Raw genomic sequence first — 24,868 nt, 5'->3', positions numbered from 1 at the left:
AGCCAAGATTAGGGGATTTTCAGGTAGAAATAGGGCAGGTATGACAACTGACTAAGTTCTGGGAAGTTTTTTAAAATTTTCCTTTCTTTACGTCCCCTCCCCATCTTCTTTTATCATAGACTGGCTTAGGCTTACACAATACGTAAGCAATCTAGTAGGTGAAACACTACTAGTGGGGGGACTGCTACTCCTAGTAACCAATACATATGTACAAAGATATGTTTTCACTTCAGTACAGAGATGCTCTAGAAGTTTACACAATCTATCATTACTGAGGAAATGAAGATATATATGACTTCAAACTAAGGAAATGCATTTTTCCCTGATCAAGAGGGCAATAGACACTATTGATAGCTAGATTACAGGCTAATAGACTGTTGGATTGGGTAATGAAAGGCACAAAAGGCTAGCAATAATAACAGCTCTTTATTGGTATAAGGCAGGCATCCACTCAATGCGTGGTCGGACAGCTCCCTTTTTAAAGGGGAACGACCAGCACTCCAGCCAATCAGGGGCCTCTCTGTACCCGCCGGAAAAGAGAGGACCTGAGTGGAAACTACTATTGTCTTGCTGCAACCCCGGGGGGGGAGTATCTAACACCCCTCCCCTTTAGGATGGCACATTCTAACGGGTGATGTAGTCACGCAGGTAGGTGGGTCTTCGTGTCGTCCTGCTGGACCTGTGCAGTTCAGTTGGTTGGTTTCCCTCGCGCAGGTCGGTCGGACCTGCTGCTTCTTTGAGCCCGTCCGAAGGAACCCTCTGGAATGTTTCAGAGGCCTCGTCTGGAACTTCCGGAGGTGGATCTTCCCGGGCCCCATCGGAGTCAGATAAGTCCCTCGATGCTTCCGGACTGATCTGGGGGTGGTGCGGCTCGGGCTGCGAAGGTGTCGTCGGCGTTTGTCAGAGTGAGGAGTTTGCCATTCGTCCCCGGAGTTGGTCAATGTGCCTCCTCCAATGTCACCCATCCTCGAGCCTGATGGAGTAGGACCGTGGGCCTGAGATTCCGATGATGGTCGTGGGTATCCACAGAATCCCCCCTGTGTAATTGTGGGTGTAAACGGGGTCGCCTATGTTAAATGTCCGGACTTTGCCTGTGGAGTCTGGGGGTGTTTCTGAGGAGTAGTTGGGGTGTAGCCGGTCTAGGTGAGACCTGAGGGAGCGGCCCATGAGGAGCTCAGCTGGGCTTCTGCCTGTGGTGGCACTGGGTGTGATGTGCTGTATCAGTAGGTAATGGTCTATTCGCATTTGCCAGTCGCCCGGGCCCATCCTATTTAGGGCTTCCTTGGTAGACCTTACCATCCGTTCCACCTGGCCATTTGACGCTAGAGCGACTAGGGCAAGCATCCACGATTATGAAGAATGTCTGACCTTTGCGTAATGGCATGTTTGGCTCTTCCTCCAAGCACTTGACTAATAATTGTGGAGATTAGTGGAAACAGAATGAAGAGTGTAGCTACTCTGCGAATTCAGACACTCATCTTATTGGGTAGCTGCCATTTTCTCCATCAAGAAATTATCCTGTTGGCACTTCTGAAGAGCAAACTGTGTGGCAATGAATATGCACATGGATGCCATTGCACACAAACAGCTCACCATAGGGAATGACTCCTTTTCATTTCCAACAGTAACCATGGTATTTGTTGTTTATATGGTATGAGCCTTATTACAAATAACAAGTGCACATTTCATTGTTATGGTTTGAGACATCCTGATGTTAGGAGAGTCCAGCTATGATGATTTGGCAAATTCTACTCTTCAGTTTCTCATGAACAAAATGAGTCCATAAAATCATTTCCTCATGCTTAACATAACCAGCCACTTGTGTATCAATATAGCTTTTGCTAGAATATTTATAGTGTCTTTGATATCCTGGGTTGCTTTTGGAATGTATTAGCTTCACGGCAACAAGTAAGGAGGGGTTAAATATTTTGAGGGTTCCAATTGGCTGATAAGTAACCAATGTTTTCTATTTCTCACTCAGAAATCTATCAATAACCAATTAAGGTCATACAACTACATTTCTTTGAGAAGGGGAGGAATGAAATAAACTTTATATACTGTTGTTCCGTATTGGTTATCAGGGGAAAAAATGATCATTTTGTAAGGAATAAAGAATTGCACGAGACTGTTTAAATTATGAGATAGAGATTAGGGTTATGTAATCAAAGTAGAACCCAAATTTGCCAGGACACTTTATTGCTAATGAAAACTACAAGTAATGAAGGATTTATATTCTGAGTATAAATGAATTATTTAGTGTAAAATTTAAAGTAGCTAGATTATTTTAGCATTTTGTATGTGGGGATGTCCTTAAATTCTAGCTAAATTACTTTGGCTTCCCACAGCTTTCCAGATTAAATTCAAAGTGCTTGTTCTTACATAGAAATCCTGAAATGTCTTGGATCATGCCAGTAATTCCTTCTGCTATATAGGGCTGTCCGAAAAAGGGTAAGTTCTTTTTGCAGTGATGCCAGCTTCATTTAAAAAAAAAGTTCCTCCTGTATTTTAGAGAATTAACAAATAATATATCTGCTATAGTTCAGCTGTTTCACCAAAACCAAAGCTAGCATTTATATAAATTATATATTTACCCAAATTATTTTCTTTAATAAAATAGAACAAATCAGCTAAAAGCCACTGGGTCTGGCCAAGTCCATTAGTAAATAAACCTTCCCCCAAGGAAGATTAAACATTTATGACATTCCTTAAAATAATCCCATCAATTTGCCAAGCAAAATGTCTATGCTGAGTTTGAGTTCCATCCAGAGCAGAAGCAAGTCATACAAATTGAGCATCTTTCCTAGCATGCTTTTTTTCTGGAGTGCATACAGTTCATATCACCCTTTTCTTACTAATTTTTAATATCCAACTAAAAAGCGAATGGAAATGAGAATTGTCAACCAAATGTGTCAGAATATTCCTTTTTTATTTCAATGTTCTTTTAATCTTGTGATAGCCATATCATAATCTTCTGACAAGGAATAAAAGATAATAACTTCATTTGCCTTGCACTGTAGCAATGCCAACTAAGTAGATAGACCTTTTTAGATTCAGATTATTTACTGTTTTTTTTTTCTATGTACATCCTCTCTTTATTATTGGGATCCAAGGTGGCATTCCTGGGCAACATTCATTTTAATCTCCAAACAATAACCTGGGAAGGACCATTGGGGATGGGTGGCACAAGCATTGGTTCAAAGAAATTTATTTATTTATTTTATACCCCATCTAGAAACTACCCATCTCCCTCATAGAACAATTCTATAGTGTTTTCCAAATATAATGTTCCTCTTGTAAACTAATACCTTGCTTCTAAACTCAATTTTCTCATGGAAATTGGGAGAACCAAGAAGATTCTTCAGTTCTGAACTTTGGGACTTTGGGAAAGTTCAGAACTGAAGAATCTTCTTGGATGAGAAGCAAATCATCTTCAAGGAAAAACAAAGTCCAGTTGCCTTTTGAAAAAAACAACTTTGGGACAACCATGACCTGAATGACTGAGAATCTTCATAGACGTCGATATAATATGCTTTAATTAAATAGTACTAAATCACTGGATAGAATATGGGCAAAGACCTTTTTATTCTCTATATCTTTGACATAGGCTACCTCACAGATTTAAGAAATAAATAAGGTAATAGTCTGACAATTTTGCCTAAAAATAGAGATTTAAAACTAACAACATGTAGCATGAGATCCATGTCTATAAACACGCTGGTCTAATTATACAGGAATTTCATATAGAAGCCAACCACTTCATTCTCAGAAAAGTGTGGAAGAAAATTCCTAAGGATTTCTCCCATGAACTCTTATACTGTAAATGACGCTAGCTAGCTCAGAAACATGCCTCTGAATACATAAATCCAAATTATTCTCTGATTGAACATCACTCCCTTTACCTTCCTCAGTATTGTTTGCTCTGATTGGCCACAGCTCTGAGTCTGGATATGAACTTGGAGCATTTACCAATCCTATTCATAAATGCCAGACATTGAACATAGGATTTTTGCATGCAAAAATGTGCTATACAAATGAGCATCTTTCTCTTTTGGCTTCAGCATCTGTCCACTGCCTGATTTGCAACCAAAGATCCAATTGTATGTATGATTGGAGAAGACTCTCGTTGGCCTTTAGCAATAAGATTGCTGGCTAAGGTTTTCCAAATACTGATGAAGTACATTTCATGGCCAGTAACCTTGGACAAATTGGTTAGTTCTCCACATTGGGCCAGAGCTTGTAGTAATAAAAAAAAACTGGTAATTTTGCTTTCTCTATCGGTAATATTCTGGATTCTAGCCAAATGTTTAAGCCATGACTATTTGTTTTCATACTTCCTCTGCTTGCCAGTGTTTATATGAGTCATAATCTTTCTTTTGCTGTTAAAACAAAATAATTTAGAGTTAAAACATCAAAAGAACAGGCTAAGTAGGAACCAAACATTCAAAAAAGCCAAAGTAAAGGCTTACAATCCACATGGGGTAGTCAATATTAGAAATCCATTTCTATTTGAAGAAAAACATCCACCACAGAGTTTAGCTGGTGAATTTATGGATTGTCCCCTGTTGTACTTCCCATTTCATGCCACCATGATGTCACAGCACTGAGGGCAGTGGTGAAATTCAATTTTTTTACTACCAGTTCTGTGGGCGTGCCTTGGTGGGCGTGGCAGGGGAAGGATAATATAAAATCCCCATTACCTCCCCACTCCTGGGGGAAGGATGCAAAATCTCCATACCCACTCCACACTGGGGCGGGCCAGAGGTGGCATTTGCCAGTTTTCCAAACTACCCAAAATTTCCGTTACCGGTTCTCCAGAACCTGCTGGATTTCACCCCTGACTGAGGACCACATGGACTTAATAGCAGCAGATGTTCAGCTCTGTTTTCAAATGCAGAAAAAGAGACAATGATAAAAGACCACCTCTCCATAGATCAAAAAGTTTAAGAAGTCAAGCAGGAAAGTGCCTGCCTTGGGTCAGTGCAATTATACTATTAACCAGCCAAAATTAAGTGTGGGCTGGGTTAAGAAAGAAGCCTCAACTGTAACATCCTTTGTTCTTCAGGGAAAGCTTTCTCCACAGATAGGCTGTGTCCTGCCTAGAAAGCCTTTGGGACCAACCTGTCTATTGATTTTTTTGCAATATTGCAATGCTCCTCTTGGTTAATACTTGCCCCTTTATAGCTAATTTTATGTTTCCCCGATGCCTAAATCCAGATTTCAAAAACAATAACATGACTATGCCTTTAAGGGGTTCATTTACAGTTCTTGGCCAGAGGACACAAAAACAGGATGAAAAGCTGTAAGAGTTGTAAGTTGTCTCTTCCCCATCCAGTTTCCTATTATAAAGGAGAATCGGCACTGCCCAGTCTTCTAGCTATTTCCCTTGAGAACATAATTTTCCAATGGAATTTCCTGCTCTTTGGAGCTGCAAATATAAAATGCATAACTGGGAGGCTATGAATCCTGAAAAAATGACCCCCCCCCCCATTTAAAACACATCTCATAGCTCAGGAACCACAGTCCAATTTACAGCTTTCAACAGCCATGAACCATCTCCATTTGTATCTCTGAAGGCTGACGTTTATACTTGTGTATTTCAGACCTGGGCAGTGCTGACCAAGGCTATCGACCTGGTAAAGGAAAGCTGATTAACATATCATAAAGAGCCCATCTTTTCCAGAATATATAAGTCTCCTGTATGGATATAAACTGAAGCAGTTCATGCAGGGGTGGGCTGCTGGGGGTTCACACGGATTCGGGCGATCCTCTAGCTAGGATTCTGCCCAGTTTGGGGAACCCCCAAATACTAGCCCTGACTGTCCACACCTACCCCACCCCTCCCACCCCACCCTGCCCCTCCCAGGAGTCTTCACACGGCCTGTTCATCATGCCAGGTAAGTGCAGGGTCCACACAGGACCCACACAGGACTTGGGGAGGGGGGAAAACAAGCCTATCGGAGATTCAGGAAGTCTGGAAATGGGCCTGTTTCCAGCCTCCAGAGGGCCACCAGAGCCCGGGGGAAGCAGTTTTTGCCTTCTTGGAGAGTCAAGGAAAGCCTCCAGAGCCTGGGGAGAGGGGATTAGGCCGACTAGGCCACACCCACCATGACCACACCTCCCCAGCAATAGGACAGCAAACCCGTTGCTGCAATTTTTGAAGCCCACCTCTGAGTTCATGTACAATACATGATATTTAGTGATTTGCCTAGAGCCTTATAAAGGAATTCAACAAACTTTCTGCCTTGCAGTAACAACTTGTATGACCAGGTTAAGATGGATTAGAAACCTGCAGTCCACTCCATTAACCAATTATCTATCATGGCCACTTTTGATAATGTAGCCATCTATCTTATTCTCATGACTGACTTTTGTACTAGTGATCTCTTTGGAGCTCAGTTACAGTTTTTCTGGCTTACAAGAGGATATAGTAAAAAAGATGGAGCATTTCCAAGCATGATCAGTTTAATTTGTGTACTTCTTCAACTTTGTTTGTGCAGTCTATAATTCAGTCCAGCTACTTCCCCAGAAGGTGAATGCCTACATGAGTTCACATAATTGCTTATATCCTTCTCACATTTCAATCTCATTTATCTATCTTGCCTTCCCCCAATTTTTTTTACTTGTAAGGGAAATGTGCCCGCCCTTCCCTTCAGCAACATTTCTTAATTTCTCACAAAATCACATGAGTCAGATTCAATTCCACTTGTAAAAGCAAGGCACAAGGTACATGCATTGCAGGAAAACGGTTCTTCTTTTGGAAAGCACTTGACCTCAATCTATCAAGAATAGACCTGCTGTCCCTCAAAAATTGAATGATTACAAGATATATCTCATGCATGTAGTTTGATGCGATTGTCTTCCACTGCAATGGACAAAGGTCCAGTGAAAGTAATCTGAGCAAGGCTCCTGAGCAACCTTGTGGAGTAATCCTGGAGAATGTCATCTTTCCCAACACTCCAATCATTACAGGAACAAGTAATGAGAGATCATTTGGTCCAAAGAAATGCTAAATCAGTAATGTGCTTTGGAGAGGCATGTCCCTAAAGAAGCACAAATTCAGCATATACAGTATACCTAAAATGCAATCAATCATTCAATAAACCTGCACAATTATGTTAACAGTGAGATAAGTAACATATAGATTTAATAAAGAAATAAAGATTAATCTGTCACTGGAAAAAATTGCATTTATTGAATGGGGTTTATGTCTGAGTTAGATATATCTAGGACTGTGCTATAGGAAAATCTAATGTGCTCAAACTTACATTGGGAGCCAATTTGTTTTTATTTATTTAAGGACAACAAATACAACAAACAGTAGGACTTGCTTCCAAGTAAATACTTTAATACGTATTGCTAGACAGCTCTGCAGAACAGTTCTGCACATACTAACTCAGGAGTAAATAATTCTAAATTAAGAGAACTTCCAGGTAAAGTACAGATTGCAATTAGTTAAATCCTTTAAGAATCACCTTTAGGTTTAGAAAAAAATGGGGGTATTGAAAACTAAGACCCTAGTTTATGAGTATTTAAATGTTTGTTTGGTTCCTCCTTTCTGAACTTCAGTTTCTTGTTACAAAGGAAACTAGTTTAAGAAATGAAAAGCCTGGGTATTTATTCTTTTGCTTGGAGAGAAAGCAAACATCACAAGATTTTCTCCCAAATAACATTGTTTTATAGAGAAGCAAAACTTCATCATTGGCTATTCAAAGGAACTCTGAAACTCTTTCTTCTTTCAAACAAGATCTATAGCACTGATACAACAACTTTAAATGTCATGCAAATAGAATTAATCAGTACCACTTAGACATTTCTTTCTTAAGAATGTAAAACTTACTGACTTGGAGTCTAGCTCTCCTTCTCCCATCTATTGAAGTTATTATTATTATGAATCAGTATCAAGCAAATGAACCTTGCTTTTGTGTGGGGTTCATAAGCATAAGACTGACCTACACACAAAAACAAAACAAAACAAAGGGGAGGGGGGAAATCCTTAAATCCCATGGAAGAAGTTTCAGCTTTTTAATCACAAACTTCACATGGAGGTCTTTCTGGTTGTCAGAAGTTTTATGAGTCAGAAAACCAGCCTTTCAAAGAATCAGACATGAAACCTTGCAAAGTAGAGGGAGAAGCATCCCATTTGACTGGTGGTGAAAGAAAGAGTGCCTGCTAAGATGAGGTTATTCCCAAAGAAGACACTTGGTCTAGGCTTACCTGTTGACACCTGCCCTCCTGCTGCCTGCCTTTGTGTGTTTTAATTTCCGGGCTCTTCCTCCCCTCCTTTTCTCTTCCTCCTCCTCCTTCTTCCTCCTCCTCACTCTGATCCGGTCCTGATACAAATGAGAGCCTCTTCCAAGCTGTGTGTGTTTTCTCTGGTTTTGTTCCTCGGAGATTCTCTTAGCGAGGGCGGTGGGAGCGAGGGAAGGAGGAGAAAATCATAACAATAACGTCTTTCTTTGGCAGCCAAACTCCTCGGCGTTTAAACTACATGTGTGTCCTCCTGCTTGCCTGTGGAGAGAATCGTATGGAAAAACGGTTCCTTCTGCTCAGGCAAGAGGGCTCCCCACTAGCATTAAGCAAAGCATGTGTGCCCATGCACATCTGTACATACATAGCCACACTTATATATTTACTTTGCACTTTACATTTCTTATTAGCAGGGTAACCTCTCCTGACTTTACAGTAAAACAATATATGGTACAAAATAGACTGAAGGACATATGAACCCAACTTACTTGGTAGGATTTGTGGATTTGGGCATGAATGGTAGCAGATAGCAAGGTTCTTATTTTTCTAAATGCAATTGCTTTATTACCCTGTTCTTCTTTTATGCTATGATTATTAATAATGATAGTGCCAACTCAGTCATTTAAAGCCACACATAACTCCCCCCAATTTTGGGGGGGCAGTTTAAGAATAAAAGTGTACCCTACAGTCTAAGTATAGTGGCTGCCAATACTTCTTAATATAAGAGACAGAAAGCATAATGCAATGTATGTATCGCTTTTCTTTAAAGCTCTCTAAACTGGAATAAATGAAAATTTCTCACCAAATTACTCATTTCTTTTCAAGATCTTGAATTCAAATCAATACCGTTCTTATTTTTCTAAATGCAATTGCTTTATTACCCTGTTCTTCTTTTATGCTATGATTATTAATAATGATAGCCTGTCTAAGTATAGTGGCTGCCAATACTTCTTAATATAAGAGACAGAAAGCATAATGCAATGTATGTATCGCTTTTCTTTAAAGCTCTCTAAGGAAATTAGTCCAGAAAAAGAAAACACAATCATGGACACAAGTATTTTGCATCATTTCATCATAACTTTGTCCTATGATTGTATCTTGAAAGTAAGTTCCATTGAGTTTAATCCTAGTAATGTTTATGTGGGAGCACTGCCTAAACGCATTTAGGATTGTACAGTAAACCAAGATAAAAGTTAACAAAAAACAAATTGTAAGCCTACATTAAATGTTAACATATCCCGTTTATAGCTAGTGAGGCAGATTTTTTAGACTTGTGGACTTCAACTCCCAGAATTCCACAGTCAGGCATGCTCAGTTGCGACCTGCTGCCCTCCGCCCTGGATTCGGCCACGGCACCGCCTGCCAGAGCTGCGTGCGAGTCATTCGACAGGAAACTTGCCTCTTGGAAGGAATGACTCGGCTTGGCTCCTGCTTTGTCTCTCCTGCCTCTTCACTTCTCCGTTCAGTTGTTGGGCGGCAGATCAAAAGCGGGAGCCAAGCTGGGTCATTCCTCCCAAAAGGCAAGTTTCCCATCGAATGACTCACTGCCTGATGATGAGAGGTTAGGCTGTGCCTCACTTGCCTCATCTGACTGCACATCACTGGTCCTGTACAATTTATTATATTTTAAACTATTTAATTGTTACTTATTTGTTGACCAAGATATTTTCAACAAGGTATTTTTATTTTATAATACTTATATTTCGTTCATTCATTTATTTCATCCAACTGAAAAAGAAATGGCAGTTTGGGATATGTGTATGTGCCTAAAACACAAATGGTCAAGTGATTTTTTTTCTCAAAAGTCTCTTGCAATTTTGCAAAGATTTCAGGTTGATGTCAGATTTGTGAAAATGTTTGCTTCAGCCTGATAGACTTCAAAGAGTTGCATCTAAATCTATAAAATTTAAGATAATGGAAGATGAATTATGAAATACCGAGCTATAAGATTTAACTATACAGTAAAGCTTGAAATTAGAGAACAAGAAGATAAACATTTTTATAAAATATGGGATTTATTTTACCAATGGTTAGACAAAAAAATATGGAAATGAAATATGACTGAAAATTTTACAATATAAGGACAATGGAATGACAGAATATAATATAAAGATGCACTATTATTGGATGGATTTAGGAGGATGTAATGAATTGTTATAATATAAATTAATTCAAAACTTAGAATATCTCGTATAAAATGAAGGAATAATAGTTATAGTCAAATAAATGATTAATAATGATAATAATGTATACATATATATTAGATTGATAATGTGATACTTTCTATAAATTGTAAGTGAAGACTATGGAGAAGATGCACAAAAGTTTTGTAACCAATCGACACACTGGCTGTAATTGCAAGATGCTTTTATATTTTGTTTGTGTAAGTCTGTTTTTTTAAAAAAAATCTTTATATTAAAAAAAAAGATGAATTATGACATACCGAGCGATAAGATTTAACTATACAGTACAGTACTTAATTTTCTGGATCCCTCCTATATAAAAAAGACAATAGTTCAGACTCAGATGAAAAATGTATTTTTGTCATTTTAAAAGTCAGGGGTGGGTTCCTGCCGGTTCTAACCGGTTCGCTAGAAGAGGTTCCACAAATCTAGCGTGCCATTTAGAACCGGATCCAGCAGTGGAACGCCCCCTTGCTCGCTCACCCCTGGACCCCATCCATCCGGTTGCCGCTGGTCCACTTGCTCCCCCTGCCCATCCTCACCACGCCTCTAAGCACCCTATAGAGGGCCCTTGGCTCTCTATTGCTGCCTGCCGAGGAGGTAAGTAAGTTCTTTGCTAGCGCAGTGGCTTTTGGGGCTAATGGGGCTTGGGTTTCCAACCCGACAGCCCCCACCACTTTTGGACGTCTATTGCAATCGTGAGAAGCTGAGGATTGTGCGGAGAAGAGCACAAAGGTTCTTGGCATTCCGGGAAGCCACAAAAGCAGCTGGGAGAGGCACACGGCTTGGTTTAGCCTCCCTGGATGTCGCAGCAGCAGCCCCAAGTGCGCCGATCTCAGCGTTTTTCGCATCGGGCTGTGCTGCAAGATGGAGTGAGTGAAGACCTTTTCCGGATTGCTGGTGGTGGAGGTGCAGACCTGTCGCCCTGTGCTCAGCAAAGCAAGTCCAGGGAAGTCCTTTGCGCTTGCCAGAAAAGGTCTTCACTCACTCCCTCTTGCAGCATGCCCTAATGCGAAAAACACTGAGATCGGCACGCTTGGGGCTGCTGCTGCAATGTCCAGGGAGGCTAAACCAAGCCGCACCTCTCCCAACCACGTTTGCTGCTACCCGGAGCACCAAGAACCTTTGTGCTCTTCTCCGTGCTCTCCTCGGCTCCTCGCGACTGCAATAGACATCCAGAAGTGGTGGGGGCTGTCGGGCTGGAAATCCAAGCCCCATTAGCCCCAAAAGCCGCTTCTGGACATCTAATGCAGTCGCAAGGAGCTGAGGAGAGCACAGAGAAAAGCATGAAGTTTAGGGTTACTGGGCAATGTGGGGGGGGGGGAGACTGGAGCAGTTCTGCTCTGAATGGAGGGAGAGGAAAAAAGTTGGGATTCTCCCTGCTGCAGCCTTTAAATGGCAGAGAGAAGCCAAACTTTTCCCCCTCCATTCACAGAGAAGCTGCGGCTCACTTTATGCCCCCCTGGCCCCTCCCTCCCAGGGGTCTAAATACCTGAAAGGGACAGGCAGGCTGCCACAGCTCCACTGAGAAGACATTTCTGAGAAGAGAATGTTCTCCGGTCCGGCTGCACCCAAGCTGGTGGAGCGCCCACAACCGCCAGCCCATCGCCAGGGAGACAGCTAGTGCAGGTAAGCCACGTGGTTGCTCTGATCGCACGGGTGCTCCACCAGCTCAGGTGCAGCCAGACCGGATAACTTTCTCTTGTCAGAAATGTCCTCTCAGTGGAACTGTGGCAACCTGCCTCTCCCTTTCAGGTACTTCATCCCCCGGGAGGGAGGGAGCCAGTGGGGGCATAAAGGGAGCCGCAGCTCCTCTGTGAATGGAGGGGGGAAAGTTCAGCTTCTCTCTGCCATTTAAAGGCTGCAGCAATGAGAATCCCAACTTTTTTCCTCTCCCTCCATTCAGAGCGGAACTGCTCCAGCCTCCCACCCCACCCACACACCTTGTCCAGTAATGGGGCCAGCCTGTATTTGGGTGGTGGGGTCCTCTGTTTGGGGGGGGAGGATTTGGTTGCAAAAACGCCAAGGGGGGGGCAGACTTGGAGGGCCTGTTCCTCCTTCCCCTTTTCCTCTCATCCCTGCAAATCCAGAAATCTCCCCCCTCCAAGCAGCAACTGAGACCGTGCAGGGGGAGGGGGGACAGGAGAAGATAATCTGACAAGAGAAGTTGAAAGTCAGGAAAGACAGAGCAATTGTGCAGCAAGAGGAGTTTCTGCAAAAGGGAGGGGGAGAGGACAGCTGCAGCTTCCAAAGACCTTTTGCTTTTAGCTATAATTGCTCTCAGAGCAGATGTTGGGGGGGGCAAGGAGGAAAGGGGTCCAAGAATCCCAGCACCTTCAAGAGGTATGTGCGGACGGGGTGATGGGGAGGCAGAGGAGAACTGGAGGGGATTCCCTCAATCGTCTTCCTTTGCTCTCCTCCCTGGAGGGGAGACCAACAGGAGGCTCTTTTTGGGGTGGGGGAGTGGACTGCATGGTCTCCGGGCTGCATCCTTTTTTAAAAAATACTGGTTGAAGTTGGGCCCCCATCCCTCTTGGAGCTCTGCTTGTCCATCCACAATAGATTGCCAGGAAAAAGAAAAGAAAAAGCAGGGAAGGAAGTCTGCAAGATGGTGGCAATGCTCTTAAATTGCTTAAGAAAGGAAAACCCATCCAGGGAGCAATTCCCGGGTCTATTTTCTTTAAGGCACCCACCAGCAGACCTTGGAGACAGCTCTCTCTCTCTCTCTCTCTCTCTCTCTCTCTCTCTCTCTCTCTCTCTCTCTCTCTCTCTCTGTGTGTGTGTGTGTGTGTGTGTGTGTGTTCCCCAAAAGCTGCGGGAGGGGTGCGCCTATCCCTGACCGTACATTTTTCCAGATGCTGCATTGGAACAAGAGAGAGAGAGTGGGGAGGGGGAGGGGGAGGGAAGGGGCAATTGTCTTCTATCAGGCTTGTGCATGAGGAAGGAGAAGCTGCTTCTCTTCCCCAAACCAGCTGGCCTGTTAATTTGAAAATGAACAATAAAAGAGAAGCATATTTCTGTACATAACTCTGAGAAGCGTTGAGGAGCCGAGGGGTGTGTGTGAGAGTCAGAGAATTCCAGACCAGAAATATTGTTTTGTATTCCAGTTAAATTAAAACTGGTTCTTTGCGAAGGATCTGTGAGAATTTTGAAATATTGCAAGGAGGCCCAAGAAAAAAAAATAAAGCAGAAATATTTAATTAAAGGAGAAGAGAAAGAATGGCAAAATATCCACTAACGGTCTTTCTAATGTGTTTTCAATTGTAGGATTGGAAGTATTTGATTTACTGTATGATTTAATGTTGAAAAAGAATAACCTTTATCAGTATAAGTAGAGGCGTATTCTTCAACCTTTAATGCAGTTTGCAAAAATCATTGTAGTAAACTGAACACCACATTAGAACATCATTTCTCACCAAAAAATCAATTTAATGTAGAGTAAAATTGTATTTCACACAGGCAAGAAAAAATGTATAGAATAGGTGATGCCCGGCTCAACTGGAAGTAACTATGAGACGGATCTGTGAGATGGAAACTTATCAAACAGATCCAAGCTAGGAATGAGAAATTTCTTGACAGAACAATTAGAGAAATGGGATGCCTTCACAAATTGTGGGTATACCATCACTGGAGGAGGAGGAGCTTCCGAGGCAGATGGCGGCTGCCGTGTGAGCTCCGCAAAATTGCGGAGGGGTTTTTCATTTGGGAGAGGTGCTGCCGACCCTCAATGCCACTCTGAGGGTCGTGCTTTGTCGATGACCACCCCCCGACTCTGTCCTGGCTAGGAGGGGTCGGGCAGGGCGTTTGGGTGGTCAGCTGGCTAGTGGGAAGCTGGAGACACCAAGGACGCCGAGGACACCGAGCGCGGACTGAGCATGACAGCGCTGAACGCCGAACACCGTTTACCTCTTGCTGGGCGCTTGGGCAGAGAATGGAGCGGAGAAGGAGTTTTGGAGTGCCCGTCTGGCTGTGGCTGCCCGTCTGGCTGGTGAGAGCGCCAGATGTGGAGCGTGGAGCTGAGTGCCAGGCGCTGAGCAGAGAAACGAGACTAGGAGACGAGGCAAGAGAAGAACGGAGAAGAACGGAGGCATGAAGTGGGCGCTCGTTTGGCTGTGGGTGCCCGTCTGGCTGGTGAGAGCGTCAGACGTGGAGCGTGCCCATCTGGCTGGTGAGAGCGTCAGACGTGGAGCATGGAGCAGAGCACCAGGCGCTAAGCAGAGAAACAAATGTGAGAGGCGAGAGGCATGGAGAGGTTGGAGAGACAGAAAGATGGCAAGCATGTTGGTTTGTTGGCGTGTTGGCGTGTTGGCGTGTTGGTGTGCTAGCCGGGACGTTGGTCAGAAACCTGGAGGACTGCCTCGTTGTGTGAGAGGAGAACTGGGAAGATCTAAAACGAAGCAGCTGGAGGAGGGGTGAGCCGTGTAAAGCACTTCAGAGCAGAGACAATTAGAATGGCAAACCTGAAAACTAGGTTTGAACTTTAGATGCTACCATCGCTTCTTTTGACTTTGCCTTTGCCGGTGCTTCTTAACATCTTTTAACATCTGCTTTACCGGCTCCTACACCATCTTGAATCCCTCCCGAGTGAAACCCGGTTAGGCGACTAGCCCACTAACTCACCCTTTCATCTTGGGTAAGGAAAACTTCTTCGACAAACAATGATTTTATGGTACATCTACATCTTCAGCACCTGTAACCAATTAATTTTGCCCCTATGATTTCACTCTTATGTACACGAAGCCGGAATTACTGCGGCTGCGGGAATCCCCTTTCTCGCAGGTTTGGCCTCCAGCCCTTTCGAGGGCCCACCTTGAGGACGGGTTTATTAACCCAGAGAGGTGGAGGAAGCGTAAATTAAGGGGTTTTTTAGTAAAATGTTTTTTAAGAATTTGTAGGGGTTCTGGGGTTGGGGGGTGGGTGGAGGTCAGGAGTGATGACAGAGCCAGGTCACTAGGTGTGGTCGCGAGCGGAAGGAGTGGAAGGGAGGAGGAGGGGGAGGATACCGTTCCTATACAGGACTCTTTCATTCCAACGGTCGTAGGGAGGGGCAGATGCGAGGACAGATCAAGAACACGCAGTCGGTTGGGAGACCGTGGTTGTTGGTCACACCCGGTTGTTTGTACCAACCCCCGCGTACTAGGTGGTCAGGAGCTGCAGACCCAGGGCCTGAGGCTGTTGTTATGCAATGTGAGGTCCGTTGTTAATAAGGCCCCCCTCATTTTCGATCTAATTCTTGAGGGGGAGCCGGACCTCGCAGGAATAACGGAGACCTGGTTGGGCCACGAGGGAGGTTTACCCCTCGTGGAAATGTGCCCTCCAGGTTACCAAGCATTTCACCAGCCCCGGGCCCAGGGAAGGGGCGGTGGGGTAGCAGTGATTATTCGGGAGGACTTCGGTGGCATCGGTGGCGGTTGAGACCCCCAAACTGTTAGTGATGGGGGATTTTAACCTGCCATCGATGGGAGAAGCTTCCGAGGGGGTTCGGGAGTTCATGGCTTCCATGACAGCCATGGACCTGACTCAATTGATTCAGGGCCAGACTCACGAGGGAGGCCACACTTTGGACCTTGTTTTTGTCTCTGGCCAGTGGTTGAGTGATCTGGGAGGAGGGGATTTAACCATCACTCCCCTGTCATGGTCAGATCACTCACTCCTCCCACTTGACTTCCCTGGTGCTACCCCCCGCTGCGGGGAGGCGGAACCTGAAAACACCAGATGGTTCCGCCCCAGGGGCCTGATGGAACCAGATAGGTTCCAGATGGAGCTTGGGCCACCTCCTGTAGCCCTGACCCGCCCCCGGGTAGAGGACCTGGTGGACGCGTGGAATAACGCGACCACCGGAGCCTTAAACCGGGTGGCTCCTTTGCGGCCTCTCCGGTGGCAACGATCCACCCTGGCCCCTTGGTTTACCGAGGAGCTAAGGGTGATGAAGCGCCGCTAGAGACGCCTTGAGAGTCGTTGGAGATCCTCTTGTTCCGAATTTGACCGAACACAGGTACGAACCCACTTAAGGACGTACCTTGTGGCATTGAGAGCGGCCAAACGTCAATATTGTGCCGCTCTCATTGCATCCGCAGAGAACCGCCCTGCCGCCCTGTTTCGGGTGTCCCGCTCCCTCCTGTTTCAGAGGCCGCAGGAGGCCCCTCTATAGGGTAGAGCAGAGGAATTTGGGAAATATCTGCAGGATAAAATCGCACAAATCCGGAAGGATTGGGTCCCTGTCAGTGGTCTTGGCGAGGCGTCCATGGCGAGTCTTGAGAGACCAGTCTGGGAGGAGTTTGAGTTGGTTGACATCGAGGATTTGGACAGAATGTGTGGACAGCTGCGACCTACCACATGTTTATTGGACCCGTGCCCCTCCTGGCTTGTACTGGCATCCTGGGAGGTTACACGTGACTGGCTCCTGGGCCTAGTGAACGCTTCGTTGGGTGCGGGGTCTCTCCCGGCCGCCTTGAAAGAGGCGGTGGTGAGACCCTTACTCAAGAAGCCTTCTCTAGACCCTACGGAGCTGGCCAATTATCTTCCTGTCTCCAACCTTCCCTTTTTGCCGAAGGTTGTAGAGAGTGTGGTAGCTTATCAGTTTCCACGACATCTGGAGGAAAATGATTATCTAGACCCGCGCCAGTCCGGCTTCTGCCCCGGACACAGCACGGAGACGGCCTTGGTCGCGTTGGTGGATGATCTCTGGAGGGCCAGAGAGAGGGGTTGTTCCTCTATCCTGGTCCTATTAGACCTCTCGGCGGCTTTTGATACCATCAACCATGGTATCCTGTTGCACCGACTGGAGGGGTTGGGGGTTCGGGGCACCGTTTTGCGGTGGTTCGGCTCCTACCTTTCCGGCCGGACGCAACGTGTGTTGGCAGGGGAGCAGAGGTCGACCCTAAGCCCCCTCATCTGTGGGGTGCCACAGGGGTCGGTCCTCTCGCCACTCCTGTTCAACACATACATGAAGCCGCTGGGTGAGATCATCCGTGGTTTCGGGGTGGGATATCATCTGTACGCTGATGATACTCAGCTGTACATTTCCACCCCGAACCACCCCAACGAGGCCGTCGAAGTGATGTCCCGGTGCTTGGAAGCCATACGGGTCTGGATGGATGACAACCGACTCAAGCTCAACCCCTCCAAGATGGAGTGGCTGTGGGTTCCGGCCCCCCGGTTCAACCAGTTACTTCCATCTCTGGCCATTGGGGACATACAACTAGCCCCCGTGGAGCGGGCACTCAATTTGGGCGTCCTCCTGGATACCCGGCTGTCCATGGATGACCATGTGACAGCCGTGGCAAGGGGGACATTCCACCAGGTTCGCCTGGTGCGCCAATTGCGCCCCGTATTGGACTGGGATGCCTTACGCACAGTCACTCATGCGCTGGTGACGTCTCGCCTCGACTACTGCAATGCTCTCTACATGGGGCTTCCCTTGAGATGCACTCGGAGACTTCAGTTGGTCCAGAATGCGGCCGTGCGGGTGATTATGGGGAGTACAAGGTACTCCCATGTGACATCTCTCCTGCGCGAGCTGCACTGGCTTCCTGTGGTCTATCGGGTGCGTTTCAAGGTTTTGATAACGATCTTCAAAGCGCTCCATGGCTCAGGACCTAGTTACTTGCGGGATCGTATCTTGCCCCACACATCCCTGCGACCAATTCGCTCACACAGAGAGGGACTTCTCCAGGTGCCGTCCACCAGACAGTGTCGGGGGGCGACGCCTAGGAGCAGAGCCTTCTCTTTGGTGGGCCCAACCCTGTGGAATGACCTCCCCCCTGATATCAGGACCACCTCTGACCTCCGCTCCTTCCGCGTAAAGCTCAAGACCCACCTCTTCCAAGTAGCTGGCCTGGCTCAACCATAGTTTTATCATATCGCTCCTGACGGGTTTTTTAATTGTGTATTTTGTATTGTAATTGAGGAGATTTTAATAAATTGAAATTTTAATTCTATTTTATTCATTTGTTTACCTCCTCCATGCACATGCATATGTATATGTTTATGTATTGCTTATATTTGTATATTTTTATGTGTTTTAATTGTACGCCGCCCCGAGTCCTTCTGGAGAGGGTACGGCTAATCAAATAAAATTTGATTTGATTTGATTTGGAGGTTTTTAAGAAGAAATTTGTCCATAATACTATAGGGTCTCATCTCATGCTTCTGCAGGGGTTGGACTAGAAAACCTCCAAGGTCCCTTCCAACTCTGTTATTCTTTATAAATCTCTCTGCTCAGTCTTACCAAGAGAATGGTGATAAACAATATTTGGAAATGTACAACAGGCTGTCTTCTGACAGTAAAATCTCATCTTATTGGCTAGTATCAAGGGGGAGATGACTTTGAAAATGCTTCATCTTCCACCATAACATGCAAAATGAGGTGAGGACTGGCTGGGTGGGGAGGGGCAAGGAGAAGCCAGGCCAGGTGCCCCGCCATATGAGTGACATCTAGTTGGCCATGCCCACCCAATCACATGACGTTACCTATCTAGTCACGCCCACCTGGTCACATGACTGCCAAGACACTTCCACCCAGTCACATGACCACCGAGCCACTCCCACAAAACAGGCAACACCTACAGAATAGGTTCTAAAAAATGTTGAAACCGACCACTGTTCAAAGTGCACTATTTCACTGGAGGAGGAGGAGGAGGAGGAGGAGGAGGAGGAGGAGGAGGAGGAAGAAGAAGAAGAAGAAGAAGAAGAAGAAGAAGAAGAAGAAGAAGAAGAAGAAGAAGAAGAAGAAGAAGAAGAAGAAGAAGAAGAAGAAGAAGAAGAAGAAGAAGAAGAAGAAGAAAGACAATATGGAGCAGGAAAGCTAAGAAACTGATCTCAGGATTTCTCTTCTGCTCCCCAGCTGTTGTGGTGTTCCTTTCTGTGCTTAAATGCCCTCGGAGAACATGGCCTGGCTGGCAGTGCAGAGCAGCTGATTCCATGTGAGGTGGCAGCTGTTTCAATGAGACGCTTCTCTTTTTCCCTGCCCCCTAATGAGCTTTTTGGCACATTGTTTCGAAGAAACTGCACAACATTCCTGTGGTAATCTTCCAGCAGCTTTATGTACATTGACTTTGATGCTTTTTTTTTCACCCCGACAGAATTTCTTTCCCTTGGCCTCCTTTGCTTTCTCATTTGAGGTTGATGTCCTTTTTCAGCACCCTGCTGAGGCCAGCCGGGACAATCTGCAGGATACATTTCTTTGTCAGCTAACCAACTTCTTGGTCCAACAAGGCTCAGTTCAAAATACTCCTGTAAGTTCTTTGGTTTTCTAAGTACAGAACTGGTCAGCTCAAAGCAATGTGTCTTTCCTAATTTTTTTATCCTTTTAATATTAGAGACATAGAACAACACGTCTTGGAACAAGCTCCCATTAGAAAAGAAAATACAGCGTGTTGCAGACGCACATGGTTTGTTCTCATGTAGCTTTTCAAAATGTTTTCCTTAGAAACAACAAAGCATATCAGGTAACAAACAAACAATTATTGTTTCGTAAGTAAAAGGCACAAGCCAGGCCTGTGTCCTCTCTGCCCGGAGCAAATCCAATTGATTTCTTTTCTCAGAAATCAGTTATATTTCTCAGTATTCTTTCAGAGACAGTTGAAAAATCATGGAAGTTTTATCTATAAATATTTCATTTTTCTGCCTCCAAAATCTTAAGCCAATTCTCTTTTCCAGTCCTCCAGCTTCTTCAATGGCAGCAAGAGCAGCAAAGAGACCCTAATTCACTGCTCTTTGAATCCATGAAAACATGCCCTACTGAACTGTTTAAGTCCTTCCATCCTTTTGGAAAAAGACCAAACCACTGCTGGTTCATTAGCAATAGCACTTGAACTTATATACTGCTTCATAGTGCTTTTTACAGCCCTCTCTAAGCGGTTTACAGAGTCAGCCTATTGCCCCCAACAATTTGGGTCCTCATTTTATCCACCTTGGAAGGATGGAAGGCTGAATCAACCTGGACCCTGCGAGATTTGAACCGTCAAACTGCAGCTAGCAGTCAGCTGAAGTAGCCTGCAGTACTGCACTCTAACCACTGTGGCTCCCAATTAAGAGGAATTTGCTCAATTTCTAGAAAAATAATGCTCAGATGTGGTTGAAATATGGACACTAGTTGGACAAGTCCAACGGAAGTCCAGTTGATATAGCAAACACCTCCTTGTGTGTGGTTATCTGGAATCAACTTTAACTTGTGGGTCCCTGAGGAAATGGACATTTTTTTTCTATGTTAGCCTGGCCACTTGGGGATTGGATTCCTGTTGGTATTGTTTGCTGGTTAAAGCTTCCAGGGAGGTGACAGGAGGCTGGGATTCACTTTGTAGTGCATACATTCTTGAATGAGGGTTGCCTGCCTCCTACTCTGAAAGAGGTAGTAGTGTGTCCCTTCTCGAGAACTTACTGCTCAGTCAAGCTATTTTAGACAACTATAATATCATCTCCAAAGGCAGGTTGTTGAGAAGACCTGCAAATATAAAAATTCTATATGGAGCGAATTGTCTGGACCTTTATCAGAAAGGACTGGGATTGGGGAATGGATGAAAAATGTATCTTTGATAGTATTGGTATAACAGAAGATCAACCCTTCATGCTCTACACATTGTTGCAGTGGGTTTTGATACCCTCTGGGCTGATCCTTCTATGCCAGGGGTGTCCAAACTTGAGAACTTTAAGACTTGTGGACTTCAACTCCCAGAATTCCCCAGCCAGCATAGCTGGCTGGGGAATTCTGGGAGTTGAAGTCCACAAGTCTTAAAGTTCCCAAGTTTGGACACCCCTGTTCTAGGCTGTCTGTGATGGGCACACAATTTTGCAATGGGTCCGTTTTCCTAAATGGTTGGCTCAGTTTGTGTGTGGAGCATTAATCCCTTAAATAGCATAAGTGGAATATTACAGGGCTTAAACTTTCCATGTTGTTTAATAGCTACATTAAACTTCTAGCAGATGATATCTGGCAGGACAGGATCATCAATATATGGATGATATTTATATACTGGTATATACCTACATCTCCACATAGGAGATGTAGTGGAGGTCCTATTTCAGGACATGTAGTCTGCTAAGATCTAGAAATAGTCCATCTAGATATGGTTGTGTACCCCTGAATGGAACTCGATTTGGTTTATTTCCAGGCCAGAAATTCCAATAAAACAAACCAGACTTTCAGTGAAGGTCAAATAAAATATATTTATTCAACCCAAAGTTGTTAAATTATTGTGTATGAGTGACCGCAATGTGCTGCTTCTTCATCTTCCTTTATAGGTTTTAGTTTAAAATTTTAACCAATCACTATCAATGGAATGGAATTTATTAGTTTATTACAACTAAATGTGTCTTTATCTTAGACTTAAAGCAGATGCCTCCTTATTTAAAATTAAAAGAAATGCCTTATCTTGATAATAAACAGATGCCTTGTTAAATGTATATTTTAACTTTCATACATATACATATATATACATACATACATACATGCATGCATGCATGCATGCATACATACATACATACATATACGGTATATATATAGTGTGTGTGTGTATGTGTGTGTGTAACAAATATATAACAAAGAAATATATATGCACACACAGACATAAGATACATGACTTCTTTTACATGGGTTTTGCTGTCATGTTTGTTTGTTTATTCTGCAGGAAACCAGGCATTACCACTGCTTATATAATCTTTCATGATTCTTAACTTAAACAAATTGTAAACATATAAGAGACATATCCCAATACAGGGCTAAGACTTCTCCATGAATAACACATAAAGACCATGTCCAGGAAGGCTTTTGCACAATGACATGATATATGCCAGCTCCATTAGGAGGCTCTGGTCATGGTCACAGAAGGATACTATGGTTGATGGTATTGAAAGCAAATTAAGGCAAGGATGGACATCACCCATCCTGACTATCCCAGAAATCATCCAAAAGTGTGACCAACGCAGTTGCCATTCCATGCTCGGATCTGAATCTTGACTAGATCCAGTCAAGGATCCAGATGTCCTGTTGACAAAAGATTTTGTCTCAGTTTGGTTTCAACTGCATTTCATTGTTGCCTGGGCAGGAAATTCTGGGCGAGATTCTGTGTGTATTCATCTCTTGGTATTCATCTCTTGGTATTTTCAAAATCTTCCCCCCAGTGGGGGATTTCAATAGAACTTTTCCCGGCTATTTGGCAGATCAAAAGCAGGTTCATTTTTTCAAGTTCAATATTTCACTTTTCAGATCCCCTTCTCAACATTCAGAATTTGAAGTGACAGGAATGAGAGGGTTGGGCTGAGTCGTGTTTCCCTCCCTGCCCTGAAGAAAATGCTGAGAAAATGCTGAAACAGAATTCCTTGAGGATAAAGATGTCCACTCCAGTTTTTTTTTTTACCAAGCCACTGCCTCTCAAATCATAACTCTGCAGTAGCACAGCAACTTTCAATTGAGTTGCAAGCCGAGAATCAACACAGCAATTAGTTTCAATTGTTTCTCTTTTCCTGAATGTTTCACTCAGTTCAAAATAACAACAAACAGCTTCAATACCCAATTCAAAATCCATTGAATTTTCTATGACTTGGGCCTTGCAAACCTAATTAGTGCATCTTCATTTATATACCCAGTGGACTAAAAATATCAAATGAGCAATAACAAAAATGGATCTATGTATAACAAATATCTAGAAAATCCACAATATAGTATATAATAAGGAATTAAACAACTTTAACACTTATTCTTAAACTTTATCACACATATAATAGTTTTGTTTGCTTGGACTGGCCTTGAGTAGGATGTTCTTTTTCCAGTATCCATAAGACATTTTACAAAACATAAATGCCTGACTAAAATGGTATGTTCGTTCTTGGAATAAAATGCATTTAGCTAATTCACAGCTTTCTGTCAATAAGATGCTGGATGATGGACCAGGAATGCAGAAACTGTCAAAAGATTGTCAAAAAGATAACCACAATTACATCTAATGTTTTTGTTTTAATCTGTTCTAGTTTATTTTTTATTTGTTGTTCGCTGTCTAGGTTAATACCCGTGGCCTTATAAATTCTTTAAATAAGCAAACAATTCTGCAAATGCACCTGACTTGATTGACAAAGAAAAACAACGTATGAGAGGCACATGGCAGCTTTTATACTTTGGGAACAAATTCAAAAGCAGATGATATTTGGCCACTCATAATAAAATGTGAGTAGTTGTTAGCTAGATTAAAATTCTTATCTGTCATTAGGTTTATTATATTCATTAATGTATACTGATAAAAGAAGTTTGAGTGCAATCTAAAGCCATGTCTAGTCATGTCTAAAAGTATAATGTAGATGAATGTATTATTTCTGTCAGCTTTCTCGGTTCATTCTTGTTTTCTTCTGCATATGGAAGAAGATTGCTCACACCAAGAAGCTTTCTATATTCATTGAGATTTTCCCCATTATTTTAAAATGGTGGAGAAGACATTGCTGCGGCCAATAGATACAATACTGTTGTGACAAGAATGACAAAAAAATGTAGTAACTTAAATTGTGCTCTGCCTTCATTCCTGTCATCATATGCTTGTAAATATTTACAAGGGTTCCAATTACACTAATTACACTGATGGGGTAAATAACTGACTTTCTCTGATGGAAGCAAAAAGGTAATTTGGCTTGGAAATGAGTTGCTACACAGCAGTACAAGTTTGCCCTGGGAAGCAAAGAGATAAATTGGGCCTAAAGCATGCAGCTTTAGAAATCAAAGTAGAGAGGAAAGAGATCTTGAACTTGAAGTTAAACAGTGGGAAATAGGATGAGGATGAATATGGAATGAGAGCCTTCTTAGAAGGAGTGAGGCCTGTAAGTAAAACACACAGTTGGAGACTTTTTGAAGAGGGAAAGAGGACATAACCAGGGGTGTCAAACCGGTGACCCGCGGGCCAGCTGCATCACATGCAGGCCACGCCCACCCCAATTCCACGCAAGGGAAAAACATCACAATACATCACATGACAGCAACGTGATGTGGCGAGTTTGATACCCGTGGCATAACCAATAAAAAGAAATGAAACTTAAGAGTTTGGGGCAAGGTATAAAAGATATGGACTTGTGATACAAGAACAGATGTAGCAAAAGAAACACCAACCTAAGGCCAAACATAGATCTAGAAATTGACTGATGCAAATGAACTTCAGAAAGGACAAGCCTAGATAAAATGGCTCCAAACAGAAAAGTAGGTGATGAGCAGAGAGAAACAACCTGAGGAAATATACTGGAGTCAGAGTTTTCATGTAAGACAGCAAGATTACTCAAGAGAAATGGGGGAAAGTGAAGGTATAAACTGAAAGAAAGGTTACTTATGAGTCAGGCAGCTTAAGATGACAAAAGGAAAATAAGGAACAAAGCATTCCTGTTAGAAAAAAGTGAGATAGATTATTTATGAGCAAGAAGCAAAGGAGCAATACATGAAGTTTTCTTCCTTATCCTGCTGGTGGACC

At 43.6% G+C, this 24,868-nt stretch overlaps 1 protein-coding gene across 3 annotated transcripts in view; it reads right to left on the bottom strand.

The window, feature by feature from the left end:
- The window catches only part of PRELP (proline and arginine rich end leucine rich repeat protein), a 34,438-nt gene extending 26,032 nt beyond the window's left edge, over positions 1-8,406 (bottom strand). Inside the window, exon 1 of one of the 3 annotated variants that reach the window (XM_081946967.1) lies at positions 8,215-8,406. The gene's annotated coding sequence lies outside the window, so the exon portion shown is untranslated. Of the gene's footprint in view, positions 1-7,841; positions 7,960-8,214 lie in introns of those variants that run through there. The other 2 variants (XM_081946966.1, XM_081946968.1) reach the window with 2 other exon arrangements.
- Positions 8,407-24,868: the final 16,462 nt, after the last annotated feature.

This window comes from Natrix helvetica (genome assembly GCF_964273705.1).
Source record: "Natrix helvetica genome assembly, chromosome: 3".
Classification (NCBI taxonomy): domain Eukaryota; kingdom Metazoa; phylum Chordata; class Lepidosauria; order Squamata; family Natricidae; genus Natrix; species Natrix helvetica.
This window is presented reverse-complemented; position numbering and strand designations above follow the sequence as displayed.